General features: G+C 40.1%; 1 protein-coding gene across 13 annotated transcripts in view; it reads left to right on the forward strand.

Moving 5' to 3' along the window:
• The window catches only part of MAST4 (microtubule associated serine/threonine kinase family member 4), a 589,582-nt gene that overhangs the window by 344,189 nt on the left and 230,125 nt on the right, over positions 1-15,268 (forward strand). The gene's annotated exons all lie outside the window — the stretch shown is intronic.

A 15,268-nucleotide genomic window follows, 5' to 3' on the forward strand; every position in this document is an offset into this window, starting at 1 on the left:
AAAAAAAAGGAGTTCCCGTCGTGGCGCAGTGGTTAACGAATCTGACTAGGAACCATGAGGTTGCGGGTTCGGTCCCTGCCCTTGCTCAGTGGGTTAACGATCCGGCGTTGCCGTGAGCTGTGGTGTAGGTCACAGATGCGGCTCGGATCCCGCATTGCTGTGGCTCTGGCGTAGGCCGGCGGCTACAGCTCCGATTCAACCCCTAGCCTGGGAACCTCCATATGCTGCGGGAGCGGCCCAAGAAATAGCAACAACAGCAACAACAACAACAACAGACAAAAAGACAAAAGACAAAAAAAAAAAAAAAATAGGTCACAATTCATATTTTATTCTGCATGGCTTTGGTGCTGTTAATTGCTTTTAGAGTTACCATGTGGGTTATGTTGTGTCTACTTCTAAAATAATGGGTTGGTTTTCCTATTAATAGAGAAAATTGGTTCTGGAGTTCCTGATGTGGCTTAGCAGAAACAAACCTGGCTAGTATCCATTAGGATGCAGGTTCTATCCCTGGCCTTGCTCAGTGGGTTAAGGATCCAATGTTCCCATGAGTTGTGGTGTAGGTCGTAGACATGGCTTGGATCTGGTGTTGCTGTGGCATAGGTTGGCAGCTGTATCTTGGATTTGACCCCTAGCCTGGGAACTTCCAAATGTCACACCTGTAGCCCTTAAAAAAAATACAGAAAATTGTTCTGCATTACCTATGTGATAAGCAATAATTTTATTTTGTATAGTTGTTTTAAAGGTTATAGACACCTTCCCATTGGTCGTTCTGAGAGTTTTAAAAATGAAAACTTTCAAAGCCATCTTTGGATTATATCCTTTTGCTAGTCAAAAGACTTCTATCATGATAAGAAGTTAAAAATTTTAAGTTGGTGATAATTTAGTTTTAATTTGAAACCTCATTTTAGAGTAATAGAAGACACTAGAACTTCTATCTAAATAATTCTGTTTCTTTATGAGAGACAACATTTGTAAAGCATCAATCAGAGTGTCTGGTAGGTTTGCTATGTCTCAAATCTCTCCCCTCCCTCTTCCTTTTTCCTTGTAATATGTGTACACTGTGTTATTTCTGGTGCCTCTTTTCCCATTAGTTACAGAAATACAAATGTATAGCTATATTCTGTACAGTTTTCTACTGCTGTGTAACAAATTGCCGTCAACATAATGGTTTAAAACAACACCCATTTGTTATCTCCTAGTTCTGAATATCAGAAGTCTGGCCAGGGCTCAGCTCTTTCTCTTCACAGCTTATGCAGTTAGCAGAATTCAACTCCTTAGAGTTGTGGAGCTCACAGGTCTTCTGTCTTCTTTGGGCCCAGCCAGAGAAGTCCTCTGATGCTTTATGGTCTTTTAAAGGTTTACCTGATTAGGTCAGGCCCACCCAGGGTAACTTCCCTTTGATTAACTCAGAGTCAGCTGATGAGTAATCAGATCATGGGAGTGATAGTCCATCATCTTGACAGGTCTGGCTGCAGTGGGGAGGGGAGGGGAGTGTACCGGAGTGTGAGCTGCTAGGGTCTTAGAATTCTGCCTGCCATGTCCTGGGCTTTCGAAACTTTTCTCTGGGGAAGGAAATACATGGACACGTTGACTACTTCTTGCTTGCGAGGCACCCTGTTAGGACCTCCATGTCGCGAACAAGCAAAACTTGGACTCACAGAGACCAAAATCATTGCCTTAATGTCTCACTGACTTAAAGAGCAAACAAAAATCCTTGGAGGCAGAATCCCCAATGGAATGAGAGCCTTGTCTCGAGTTGCTTTTTTCATAAACAGCCATGGATTTTCAAATGAGGTCTTTTTTAACAGTTTGCATTCAGATGGCTTGGTCCCTGAGGGCATTTCCCCAGGGAAGCTATGCCAGAAACGAATGGTGAGTTCCCAGGCTGCTCCACAGAATCTGATGTAACACATACTCTCAGGCAAATTGTTTGAGTCATCCAGAACCCCCAGGTCCTAATCTCTGACCCCCTGGAGGCCATCAAAGGTCTGGGCACCGTGCAGCTGGTGTGGCTGCCTTGTGTGGACAGCTCCTCAGAGATGGAAGTCCCTAAGGCCACCCAGGGCAGCAGGGGCAGGTGCTGTCCCTCCCCTGTCCCCATGCCTGATTGAAGTTACATGGGGACAGCACTAATAGCTGCTTCTGTTGGGGTAGGGTAAACTTCCAGCATTGAGTATTGGGATCAAATTTAGTTTATTAGTTCGGTAATTACATTACACTCTAAATACAGAATCTTTTTAGTTGAATGATCTTTCGTAGAGAATCAGTTACCTAAGTGATGTCAGGTTTTTAAATGGGGCATTAAACTTAAACAGTAGCTTCTGTGTGAAGCTCTTCAGCAATCATTTCTATGCTTCAGTTTTCTTAACCATATTCTTTTGGGTCTGTATAAAAAGATGGCTAAGAATGCTTGTGTCAAACTAATATCTCCACGTTAGGTAGCATCTTTTTCAATAACACAGCCTCTCTTTCTCTCCCCTTCCCATCTTGAGTTCCGTCACGTTCTTCCTGTCTTTCAAACATGCTTGTGAAAAGAGGGAGAAACATGAGCAATTCCCAAGGAATCCCCACAGGAAGAAGGAAACACTCTCAGGGTGAACTTATTGAAGAGAACAGAGCTGGTGCTCATGACTAGAATACAGGAGGAACCGTGTCTCCAGAAGGTCAGGTGGAAGGTGACTGAGAAAGGAAGAAGGGAGAGGAAGGACCATGTGGTTGGATTTTTCTTTAACTCTTTTTGTTGCTTTGCCTTCAGTTTTAGAGCTGAGTCTCATGCTTTGTGACTTAGTGGAAAACACTGAACTTTATGGATCTTAGGAACAATGTATTGCTGTTTGCCTATATTTAAACTTTTTTTCCATCCTAAATTTTACTTTCTTTTCATTCACTGCCTCAGGTAAAATAAATAAATAAATGAATTCTGTTCCCTTTTGATCTTCATTTCAGGTTATTCAAAATGTGTGGCTGACAGCCTTCAAAGGAATAATGCAGGCATTGGATGTTTTATTCAGCATATTGCTGCTTTGCCCTTTGGGGCAGCTATTCAAATTGCTACGGAAGTGCCTGAAAGGTTGTCATGGATTTTGCCAGCAGTAAATGACAAGTGGTAATATATGTGGCGAATATTCTGGGTGTGTTGGAAATTACCCTTGCAGCCTCTGTTTCATGGAAGTTTGTTTGTGTCCCATGTAATGCTCAAAGTTCAGTCTCAAATTCTTTAGCCAGATAGAGTCAGGTCTTACCTTGCATGTCATGTGTGGAGCAGAAATAATTTAGAATGCAGTTACAGGTGGGAAACACATAAAAGCACGTGGTAACTTTTGGAACAGATTATTTTTAATAATGCTGTGCTGATGGGACAAATGGCGTCCCCTTTTTTATGCCCTCTCCCTTTAAGTTGTCCACTTTCCTTTGCATTGGCTGCAGTGAAATCTTTAGAAGATCATTAACTTAGTGCACCCTAATGAAATGTAAATACAGTGAATGATTACAGCTTGATTATGGGTCCAATATTTATGAGGCTCCTGGTAACTTGCTGCATGAATTTAATCATGTGAGTAAATTCTCTTAGGGACAGTCAATGTGAGAGTATTTTATTTTTCTTTCCTATTTTTTATGATGTACTAATTCTTTTCACCTCTGCATTCTTTATTGTTGTTTCTGCCTTAGAAGAAGTAGGACCCTGGAAAATGGATGTATATATTTTTTCTGGATGACTTTTATGGTCCCTGTAGGGTTTGGACTAGACCTGAGTTTCAGCCTGAACTTGACCTGTCAAAGGAACTGTAAAAATGAAGGAACACAGCTTTTCTTTTTAATTCCTATACTGTATCCATCTACACACACACACGCACATATACGCATGCACAAAGACACAAATGTATGAACATTTCTCTCTTCTGCCATTTATCATAAAGCACATCAAATTTCAGTCTGTGCTTTTATGGCAGTCACAAGAGAATGGGTTATCACTACTCTCTGATTACTTAGGGATTTCAAGTATTTTAAGTTTTCTGCTTTGCCGTATAGATATTGGAAGCTAGCCTCCCACTCACATTACTCGCCATGCCACTTTTCGCTGTAGTCTCTTTTTTTCCTACAAGAATTACTAGAGTGAAATTTCCGCAGGACAGTCTCTCCCTGCCATAATTCTTGTCCATCTGGCAAAGCATTTTCTCTGGCAGGAGACAGAACAACATGTAAAGCTCAGGTACAGTAAGGAAAGCTGGATTTTCATTTGCATTTGAGATCATTGGTCTATTTCATGTCTTAATGTTGGGCCTCAAAAATTCCACTCTTTTCGAGGCAATGGCCTGTGATGTGAGGAGGCAGCTTGGGACTGAAATTGGTAAAGATACATGAACATTTATTTAATTCTCTTGTGCCATCTGAGGACTTTTGAAAAAAAAAATCTCTCTCATGCAAGCTATGAAGGAAAATAGAGGATCTAGATGCTAGTCTTCTAGTATAAAGGGACTGACCCTTTGACCTACAGGTGTCGCAGGTCCCATCCATCCTGAGCACCAAGTTTGTAAAGAAGGGGGTGGGGTGATGAAGGGGACTGGTGGCTTATAGGACTTAAATATGCTCAAAGACCGAGTTCCCAGGTTGGCTGAGCAGATAGAAAAGGAAGGGTGAAGACGAAGACCCATTTCGTTTTCTGAATTGGACTATTTGTCATGGAACCAATGACTGAGTTCTGTTAGAATGTGGGCATGATAAGAGAGACATATAATCTGATTCCAAGTTTTAGGTTATCTGGGAAAGGGGAAAGGTTTTGCTGATATTCACACAAGCCCTGTGTGATCACATCAGAGATTCCTCTTGAGTTTCTGTGCTTTTTGGCATGATGACAGAATTACCCAAATTTATGTCTTTGCACTTCCACTTTCCCACCTCTTGCTACTCAAAGCTTTTTTGTTGCATCTGCTCATCTTCACCCCTGGTCCAGGGTCAAGCATCTCAGTCTCTCTCTCTCTCCCTCTCTCCCCTGCCCACCTTTCTCTCTCTCCAGGTAGCTCTCAGCTTTCCTCCAAAGGACTTTCCAAGTTACATGGCTTTTATTGCTGTTCACAGATGATGCCATCTGATTGCATCACTGGCTTGGATAGACTTGAATAAAACATGGCATGCTGGGCTTCTCAAAACAATCCAGAGTGATTCTGATATCTTCAGCTAAGAATGTTCACTAAGCCTTCCAGAAATAATCTCCCAGTTGAATTTGCTTCCTTCACCCTCTGGATTATACTTTTAGTTATCTTTTTGTTAATTTTTTTTATTTTTCATTTTTTGGTCTATTTGTCTTTTTTTTTTTTAATGGCCACACCCATGGCATATAGAGGTTCCCAGGCTAGGGGTCTAATTGGAGTTGTAGCCGCCAGCCTACACCAGAGCCACAGCAATTCAGGATCTGAGCCATGTCTGTGACCTACACCACAGCTCATGGCAACACTGGATCCTTAACCCACTAAGCGAGGCCACAGATCGAACTCACTTCCTCATGGATGCTAGTCGGTTTTGTTAACTGCTGAGCATGACAGGAACTCCTAGTTATCTTTTAAAACTTTTAATTCTTTGCTTTGTCAAGTCTTCACTGAGTGCCTTCTATGTGTGAGCACTGTGCTAAATAAACATTTAATATAAAACAGTGAACAGAAGAGTTCCCATTATGCTTTGGAGGATTATGAACACAGTTAGTATGTATGAGGATGCAGGTTTGATCCTTGGCCTTGGTCAGTGGGATAAGGAACTGGTGTTGCCACAAACTGTTGCATGGGTCACACACATGGCTTGGATCCTGTGTTGCTGCAGCTATGATGTAGACCGGAAGCTGCACCTTGGATTCAACCCCTAGTCTGGGAACTTCCACATGCCACAGGTGCAGCCCTAAAAAAAAGAGAAACAAACAAACAAACAAAAAACAGTGAACAGAAAAGGCATGGCCCTTGCCCTCATGGCATCTATATTAATACATATTATTTTAAATGTTTTAATGCTCCCAAGGAAAAGAGCAGAATGTTCTAGTTCAGGATAATTGATCTAATTTAGATCAGGAAGTCAGAGGAGACCTCTTTGAGCAAGAGCTTAAGCTGAGGTAAATATTTAAAATGTAAGGAAGAAGGGGGTTTTTTCTAAGATAAATTTGAGTAGTTCTGCTTTATCTTAGGTTTCTTAAAGCAGTTGAAGTCATAGATCCTTTATGTATATTTAATCTTACAATGCTAAGTAAGAAACTTTAGATGTTACCCCAAAAACCAAATAGAATAATTCAAAATGTGCAAAATGTTTGTAAATAATAATCCATATTAAATAAAAGAATATTGGGGACAAACAATAAACATTGTGGTAGAATAATTGAAATAAAAAATAATGAGGGTTGGAAATGAAGATAATTATTCATTTTGGAAATAGGAGAAGTCTGACTTCAGACAACAAATTTAAGTGACTACAATGTGTCAAAATTTGTCCTAGGAGATAAAATGCCACATCAACCTCCACAAGTATACCATTTAGTTCATAAACAAATGATACCCTTCAATAACCCTAAAAACCCACAACATTCACTATACTGGTCTAAGAGGCATTTGCCTTTGGGGAGGGAGCGGATGTTTTAACACAGTGTTACCAATATTATGTCAAGAAAATAAAAATAAAGTTAATTAGGATTTGAATGGATCCAAGAATGTTACATGCTAAAATGTACACTGTATCTTCCCACTGCCCTTTACAACATTTAAGGAACATTCATCAAATCAATCCATCATTAGGCTACGGAAAGCAATCTCAATAAAATTTCCAAAGTAGACTATTAAAAGTTCTCTTCCCAGCCACATGACACTGGACACGTTAATTACCACGGCTCTGCCTCCTTTTCCTCATTTGTAAAATGGGGGTAAGACTTGCTGCAGGTTGAAGTTTAAGAAATTGACACAAGTGTGAAATGTCTGTATCATTTCTAATATAATGCTAAAAATTAACAATGTTTTTCAAAAGTTTGGGAAATAACAATCCCCTAAATAAAATATGACTAAAAGAAAAACATTAAAAGTATAATGAGAAATACTTTAGAGGATGATAATCATGATCAGCCAAAATATTACGAATTAAAAACTTCAGATTCTGCCAAGGAGCAAATCAGTAGCTTAAAATGTGTTTTTCAGCATATTTCTATAGCATGCATTTTGTGTTTTCATGTAACCCATCTCCATGTATAATATATACCCTAGCAATCACTTGATATCCTTGCAAAATTCATTGATTTTTGATTTTATAAGATGCTTATTTCAGCAGTTCCTAGGGTTCCTGAAAGGGTTCTATATTTGCACTGAAAGATTGTAATTTTCAATGGAAGAAATAGGAATTGGAGAAGGATTTTCAGATTACAAAAAGAAGTGATATATGTGTTTCAGACTGCATTCTCTTTTTGGTTTTCTTCTTTGGGTTCCTGATGCCATACAGACTCAGCTTATTTGTACTTGAGGGACAGACAGCTCTTATAAGCTATCAAAAAAAAAAAATTTGGTTGATGTGACGGACATGAGATAAGGCATACTCTTTTAAAAAACTTTTTAGAATACACATTGATGAAGATGGAAAATATCACATCAACGACAACCTGTAGTTCTCTGTGTATTACTTGGCTAATTGAAATAGACAGACGTGAACCCTCATTTTCTCTTTTGCTCAAACAAAATGCTTTAAGTCCAAGCAGATATGATGACCACAAAGTCAATGTTAGTCTTGCCAGGCTTTAATTTCACCTCTTATAATTTTTAGTAGAACTTGGAATACCGGGATGAAATCAATGTAAGGATTGTTTTTGAGGCAAATAAGTTTGGAGCAACTTGTCTCTCCTTCCCTCCCTTCTTCCCTGAGAATGTAGTCCCCCCCAAAAAAAAATTATAATAAAACTAGGGAATACTCCTTTTCTTTATTATTTCCAGTATTGTGCACATAATAAATATGCAGTAAATGTTTATTCAAGAAATGATAGCTATCGAACATGCAATATAAAGAAATGGTTATTTGTTTTTCCATTGCTCGGCTGGTCTCCATCATGTTCATCGCACCTCCAGTCATGTAATTTTGATGTTTTTGTTACCGTGACTTCGAGTAGCAGAGCAACGCACATATGGGTCATCTGTTGTGGGTTGTCAGATCATAACATCATTTCATAATAACTAAAGGATATGCTTGACTTGGAATTATGCAAAGTATGTTGGGGGCAGAAATTTCAGAAAAATGAGCATTGATATAAAAGAGGACTGTAGATCTTCAATGATGATGCACACATTTGTACCTTTCCCTTACACATTGTCTTCCCCAGTTTCAAAACCTGGTGTTTATAAATGCTAATGATAACATTTCCCTAAAAGAGCTTAACTATTCCATGTGTCTCTTAATGTTTAAAATTCACTGATGATCATCTGAATTTCTCCTTCTTTCTTTTAACTGTTTGAAAGTTACCATTCTCTCCCTCCTATTTAAAAGGTAAAATTTTTCTTTCATTTGTCAATCTTCACATTACCTCTTTTAGGTCTCTATAGATTTTGCATCTATTATTTATAAAAATTTTCACAGATCTTCAACTGTGAAAAATGCCTTAGTCGTATAACTCACAATGTGAAAGTTTTGTTAAGTATTAAAATTCAGGGAGTTCCACATCATGGCTGCACAGTAACAAACCCAACTAGGATCCATAAGGACATGAGTTCAATCCTGGCCTCACTCAGTGGATTAAGAATCCGACATTGCCATGAGCTGTGGTATAGGTGGCAGATGTGGCTCTGATTTGGTGTGGCGTAGGTAGGCTGGCAGCTATACCTCCAATTTGACCCTAGCCTGGGAATTTCCATATGGTTCCATAAAGAGCAAAAGCCAAAAAAAAAAGAAAGAAAAAAAAATCAGACTTGATTAGGATAACCTATTAAAGAGGGCCTCTCTCTAATGAGGAACTCTGCTAAAGTGGTTGAGCTCTTGAAAGAAGATGATGTGGCTGATAATGGGTCAATCCACATGTAATTAAGCAGGTTACAAAAATAGAAAATAGGAAGGATAGTGCTGTATAGCCTCTACCCCAATAGTCTCTGCAAACAAAAGATAACCGTGGTGTTGCTGAGTATGGAGATGTAAGAGGTCTTTTATCAATTATCACCTGTAGAAAGTGCTTCGTAGTTTGTAGAGCTTTTTCCCAAGCTCTGTCATTTAATTTAATGTTTTCATTTATTGGCCGTTTTTTGGCAAAGTTTACCTGTCTAAAAAAAGAGTTTACTAGCTGGGTTATGTATCCAAGAGTATATCTGACTTTACATTTACACAGTATATTTTCCAAAATGCAATTGAAAATCAATTTTTGGTGTGAAATAATTATGTTGGTTGTATTACCTTAGAAAAATGCTTCTGGAATCATTTTGTCAAGTAACTCAGTGTTTATACTTTATGATCTGGAGGAGTGTAGGGTACTTTAGTAAAAAGAAGAAAGTAGTTGGGGGCCAGAAAATCCACTTTAGAATCCTGGCATGATCACTTACTGACTGTATAATGTTGGGTGAGTCATTAATTATTTTGGCCCCAGGTAGCTCCATAAAATTTGCCCCTTAGTGCTCTGTATTTTCTGAATATTGGGGTTCATATCTTCCCATAGGTTTGTCCTTTTATTTCATTTTCTATTTTCTTTGATTCTAATTTAATTTAGTTTTACTTCTTTAATCTACTTCATTTGTTAATTTAACAAGTAGTGAGTCGTATATGTGTGTGTTCTTACATATTGCCTCAAATCCTAAGTGGAATGATGCAGAGTATAAATAGCTTTTGAAAAGAGAGGGAGTACATTTGAAAAGTGTGTGAGAAAGCTGTAAAACCTCCAAAATAGATTCTTTGCTTTTATGAGATATGCAGCTTGAGCCTTTGAGGAATCCCCAAGTTTGAGGAATTTTCACAAACTGTGTACATATATAGAACCAGTACTTTGGTCAAGAAACAGAACATCAGTTGTATCTCAGACGTCCCCTTCACACTTGCTGTCACTGCCACCCCGACAGGGCCCCTCACCTCCGTAACCACTACCCTGACCTCTAACCGTATAGATGAGTTTGGCCAGATTCTGAACTTCACCCAAGGAGAGTCATAGGGTAGGTACTTTCTTTTTCGTTTTAATTGTAAAATGCACATAACAAAATTTACCAAGTTTTTGAGTGTACCATCCAGTGGCATTGCGTACCTTCACGTCATTGTGCTACTATCCCCTCCTTACCTTCACAGAACCTTTTAATCTCTCCAAACTGAAATTCTAGCCCATCACACACTAACTCCCCATTCTCCCCTCCCTCAGCCCCTGGCAACCACCGTTCTTTCAGTCTCTGGGAGTTTATCTGTTCTAGGTACATCATGTAAGTGAAATTATACAGTCTCTGTCTTTTGGAGGCTGGCTTATGTCACTTAGCACCATATCCTCAAGGGTTATCCGTCTTATATATCAAAATGTCCTTACCTTTCAAGGCTGAGTAAACATTCCATTTCATATGTCTATTGTTTTAGGCTTATCTATTCATCCTCTGATGGGCACCCCATCCTTCTGTTGCATACCGGTCTGTGTGTTCTCTAGGACTGCTGCATGGCTGTTTTCTTGGGATTTCTGTGTATCATCATGACCTTCATCCTGGTAATTCCCTTCATTTCTCTCCATGCACTGTCCTTTCCTTGATCTTAGGCATTCTTCTTTAAAGATTTTCTTCATTGTGTAGGTGGAATATATCTCCCAGTAGTTTCTTGAGAAAGGCTATACAGGTGGTTAATCAATCTGACACCTTACATGTCATAAAATATCTTTAGCACACTGTGTAGATGCTGATGATAAGCCATCTCTGTTGAGAAAGCATCTCATTTTGTTTGAGGAAGGAGGAGGAGCATGAGAGGGCAGGAGACAGGGAGGAGTGAAAGAGTTGAAGATGTTTCTGCCCTGATCGTATCTCTGTAGGAGGGCTCCTAGCTTGGTTATCTTGCTTCTCTAGTGTCTTGTCCATAGGAAGCACTTGCTATAGATCCATCAGTGGATGAACATATAAGGACAACCTCATGTTACCTGCTCTATGAAATGATGGAGAATCCTTAGAAGCTATTAACTGACTTCTCAAAAAGGCATGCTTGAAAAGCCAATACTTATTATTAAAGATATCACTCAAATCAAAACCTGGTTCTTTATTTCCATGGCATATAGAACATAAAACTGATTCCTCCTTTAACTTTTATTCTATCCTTCTTTCTCTTTCACTAAATGATAAAATCTCAGAGTTCAGACTTATATATGATTCGACCTTACATCCCCCACAATGCCATGCATTATATATTAAAAAAAAAGCTCAACAAATGTTTGTTGTATAAATACAATTAACCCATGACCTACTTTAAGGCTGTTAAATGAGCCACCAGTTCTGTCCCAGCTTTAGACACTTTGCAGTTGCTGTTCCCTCTGCCTGTGGTACTCTTTTCCCGACTCTTCATGAACTCTCTCCTTTTTATCCTGCAGATGAAGCTTGCAATATCACCAAGTCCTCATGTTCCCAATCTAAAAGCACTGTCTCTACTCCCCAGGTCACTGATGGTCATGTCACTATGACAACATGCACTATACCTATTCTTATCAGAAATTATTTTATTAATATCCTTATTTCATTTGCCCAACTTAGCTGAACTCCATAGACAGGCTTTCCATCTCATCCACTGCTATTATTATCATACCTAGAATAGCAACTACTGACTAAATATTTTTTAAGTTTTAACTTTTTAATTTTTATTTTTTATTGAAGTGCAGTTGATGTAAAGTATTTCAGGCATACAGTAATTATGAGTGATATCAGCTATTAAGATAATGAAAAAAAAATAATGTGGTCTGTTATTGGGTTATGTGAGTTGTAACAGAAAAGATAGACACACACACACACTTTTTTTTTTTTTGGTCTTTTTTTGCCATTTCTTCAGCCACTCCCGCAGCATATGGAGGTTCCAGACTAGGGGTCGAATCAGAGCTGTAGCCACTGGCCTACACCAGAGCCACAGCAATGCGGGATCCGAGCCGCATCTGTGACCTACACCACAGCTCACAGCAACGCCGGATCCCTAACCCACTGAGCAAGGCCAGGGATTGAACCCGCAGCCTTATGGTTCCTACTCAGATTCATTAACCACTGAGCCATGACGGGAACTCCCACACACACCTTTATTAAACATTTTCCTCAACCATGCCTACCGTTTAAGAATATATAAATAGGGAGTTCCCATTGTGGCTCAGCAGAAATAAATTTGACTAGTATCCATGAGGATGTGGGTTTGATCCCCGGTCTCCTTCATTGGGTTAAGGGTCTGGCATTGCCATGAGCTGTGATGTAGGTCACAGATGTGGCTCGGATCCTGTGTGGCTCTGGCTATGGCGTAGGCTGGCAGCTGCAGCTCTGATTCGACCCCCCATTCCGTATACCAAATGTGTGGTCCTAAAGAGAAAAAAAAAGAATATAAAATTAATTGAAACTTCAGGGAGAGTCATGCTCATTTTCTTTTCTTTTTTTCCTTTTTTCTTTTTAAGGCCACGCCTGCAGCATATGTAAGTTCCCAGGCCAGGGGTTGAATTGGAGCTGAAGCTATGGCCCACTCCATAGCAATAACAACATGGGATCTAAGCCTCATATGCGAACCACACTGCAGCTTGTGGCAACACTGGGTCCTTACCCCACTGATCAAGGCCAGGGAACTAACTCATATCCTCACAGAGACAATGTTGAGTCCTTAACCTGCTGAGTCACAATGGGAACTCCAAGTGATGCTCATTTTCACTCTAGCCTTAGAGCTTTGTGTCATTCTTGTGGAAGCCTTGAATCTAGAGAAACAAACAAACAAAACCCCAAACTGAGAAAATACTGGATTGGGGACATCTAACACTTGAATTTCATCTAAGATGTCATCATACTGTTATGTGCAATTCCTGTGCCTCAAATCCTTGAACCTGGCCAGATGTGTGAGCCATGACCTCAGTGCCATCATGGACCTCTTTTGTAAAACCACATTTAGATTGTCTTGCTTTTCTGTATCTGGGTTGTTGCTCGGGTGTGTCATGGAGACCCCGGTCATTAGGGCTTTGTGATTTAGAGACACTTCTGGGGCTCTGGCTCTAAAAAGCCCCACCTCCTGAAAACAGGGTGGGAATATTACATATGCTTGGGTTAGTAATATTCTGAGAGAGAAAATATCGACTGAGAAATGAAACAGTAGGACTGCTTCTTTTTTTTTTTTCCCTTGCTAAGCTGAGTGCAATGAAACCTGAACCAAGATGTTTAAAACTGGTTAAGGATGCTGAGTGATTCTTTGCTGTGGGAGCTGTCTCGTGCATCGTAGGGTGCTCAGTGATGTCCCTGACTTGTGCCCACTAGTTTCCAGCAGCAGCAACCCCCTCCTCCCCAGGCGTGACAACCAAAAAGGTCTCCACGTGTTGCTAGCCCAGCCCTGGAATGAGAACTAAAACACTGGAAAATACGCAGAAGAACCCTGCCTTAAGCCATGCCTCTGGGTTTGTTCAGAAATGGTATTGCCGCCATTAATGTGACGGCATGGTGTTCCTTTCCAGTAAGAAGAGAAGGCTGCTTAACTCCAGCCTGTGTGCATGTCTTCTCCATCACACCAAAGTAGTTGAAACCACTGTCTTCTCCACCTGCACACCTCCTGACAGAACATAACATGACTTCACTTTTCTCCTCCTCATGCACATGTGTGCAGGTAGTCCTTGGTGTGTGCCTTCCAGCCAGTGGGGCAGCTTTCTGTATGTTCTTGTGGTATCTGGACATGTCCCCATTGTGCATTGTGCACTTTCTTTCTTTTGTTTCTTTTCTTCTCTTCTCTTTCTTTCTTTCTTTCTTTTTTTTTTTTTTTTTTTTTTTTTTTTTTTTTTTTTTTTTGGCTTTTTAGGGCCACATCCGTGGCATATGGATGTTCCCAAGATACGGGTCAAATTGGAGCTACAGCTTCCAGCCTATACCACAGCCACAGCAACTCAGGATCTGAGCTGCATCTGCCACATACATCACAGCTCAGGGCAATGCCGGATCCTTTAACCCACTGAGAGAGGCCAGGGATCGAACCCACATCCTGTGGATATTAGGTTTGTTACCACAACAGGGACTCCCTGATTGTCCAGTTTCTTGAAGGCCACTCTCTGAGGTCATGGTTCTGACACTTAAGTTATCTGATGCTGTGGAGATCTATAATTACAGGAAAAAAGAGGGCAAGTCTCTTTGGTTGGTGGTTGCAGCAGTTTAGGGAGGGACATGTAGCCATTTTTCAGCAGATAGATGTTGGATACCTGTGTAGGCTGGTCTTGGCGCTGGAAATACACACAACCCACTTACCTTCCTAAAGCCGCCTCTCTTAGGGGAAGGTAGATGGTCAACAAATAAATACAAATTATGTCAACAGTGCTGAGAGAAAAAGACGTCTGGATGAGAAGGAAACACAAGGTTTGAGGAAGGCTCGTAATTTCCAACAGTCAGGACGTTTGGACATCTCAGGGAATGGGTTTCAGGCAAAGGGAGCAGTAAGTGCAAAGGCTGTGGGGTAGGGGTGTGCTTGCTGTATGTGGCCCAGCCAGGAGTGAGGCTAGGAGTTGCAGGGGAGGAGGCCAGGGAGGCCTGTGTGTACATGTCACGTGGAGCTCTGCAGATCGAGTATGAACTCTTCTTTAGTTTTTTTTTTTTTTTTTCTTTTCTTTTTCTTTTTGTCTTATTAGGGCTGCCCCTGTGGCATATGGAAGTTCCCAAGCTAGGAGTTGAATCAGAACTGCAGCTGTCAGCCTACACCACAGCCACAGCAATGTGGTATCCTTAACCCACTGAATGAGGCCAGAGATCGAACCCACAGCCTCATGGACCCTATGTCGGGTTCTTAACCACTGAGCTAAGATGGGAACTCTAACTTCTTTTGTTTTTTATTACAGTAATTTTCAGACATGTACCAGATAGAACAGTATAATAAATCTCCTATTTACCCATCACCTAGGCTTAATAAATAGTATCTTATGGACAGTTTTCTTTTATATAATGTCTTACTCTCTCCAGATTAATTTGAAACAAAGCCTAGACATAATATTTTATCTGTGAATATTTTATGGTGTGTCTTTAGAAGATAAGGAATTTAGAATCCTCCCTATCCCAATATTATACTTCAAAATAATTAATACCAAAAATACCCAGTGTGTGAGTGTCTGTTATACTGATTATTTTCTAAATGT

Source organism: Sus scrofa, chromosome 16 (assembly GCF_000003025.6).
Source record: "Sus scrofa isolate TJ Tabasco breed Duroc chromosome 16, Sscrofa11.1, whole genome shotgun sequence".
In the NCBI taxonomy this organism is placed as follows: Eukaryota; Metazoa; Chordata; class Mammalia; order Artiodactyla; family Suidae; genus Sus; species Sus scrofa.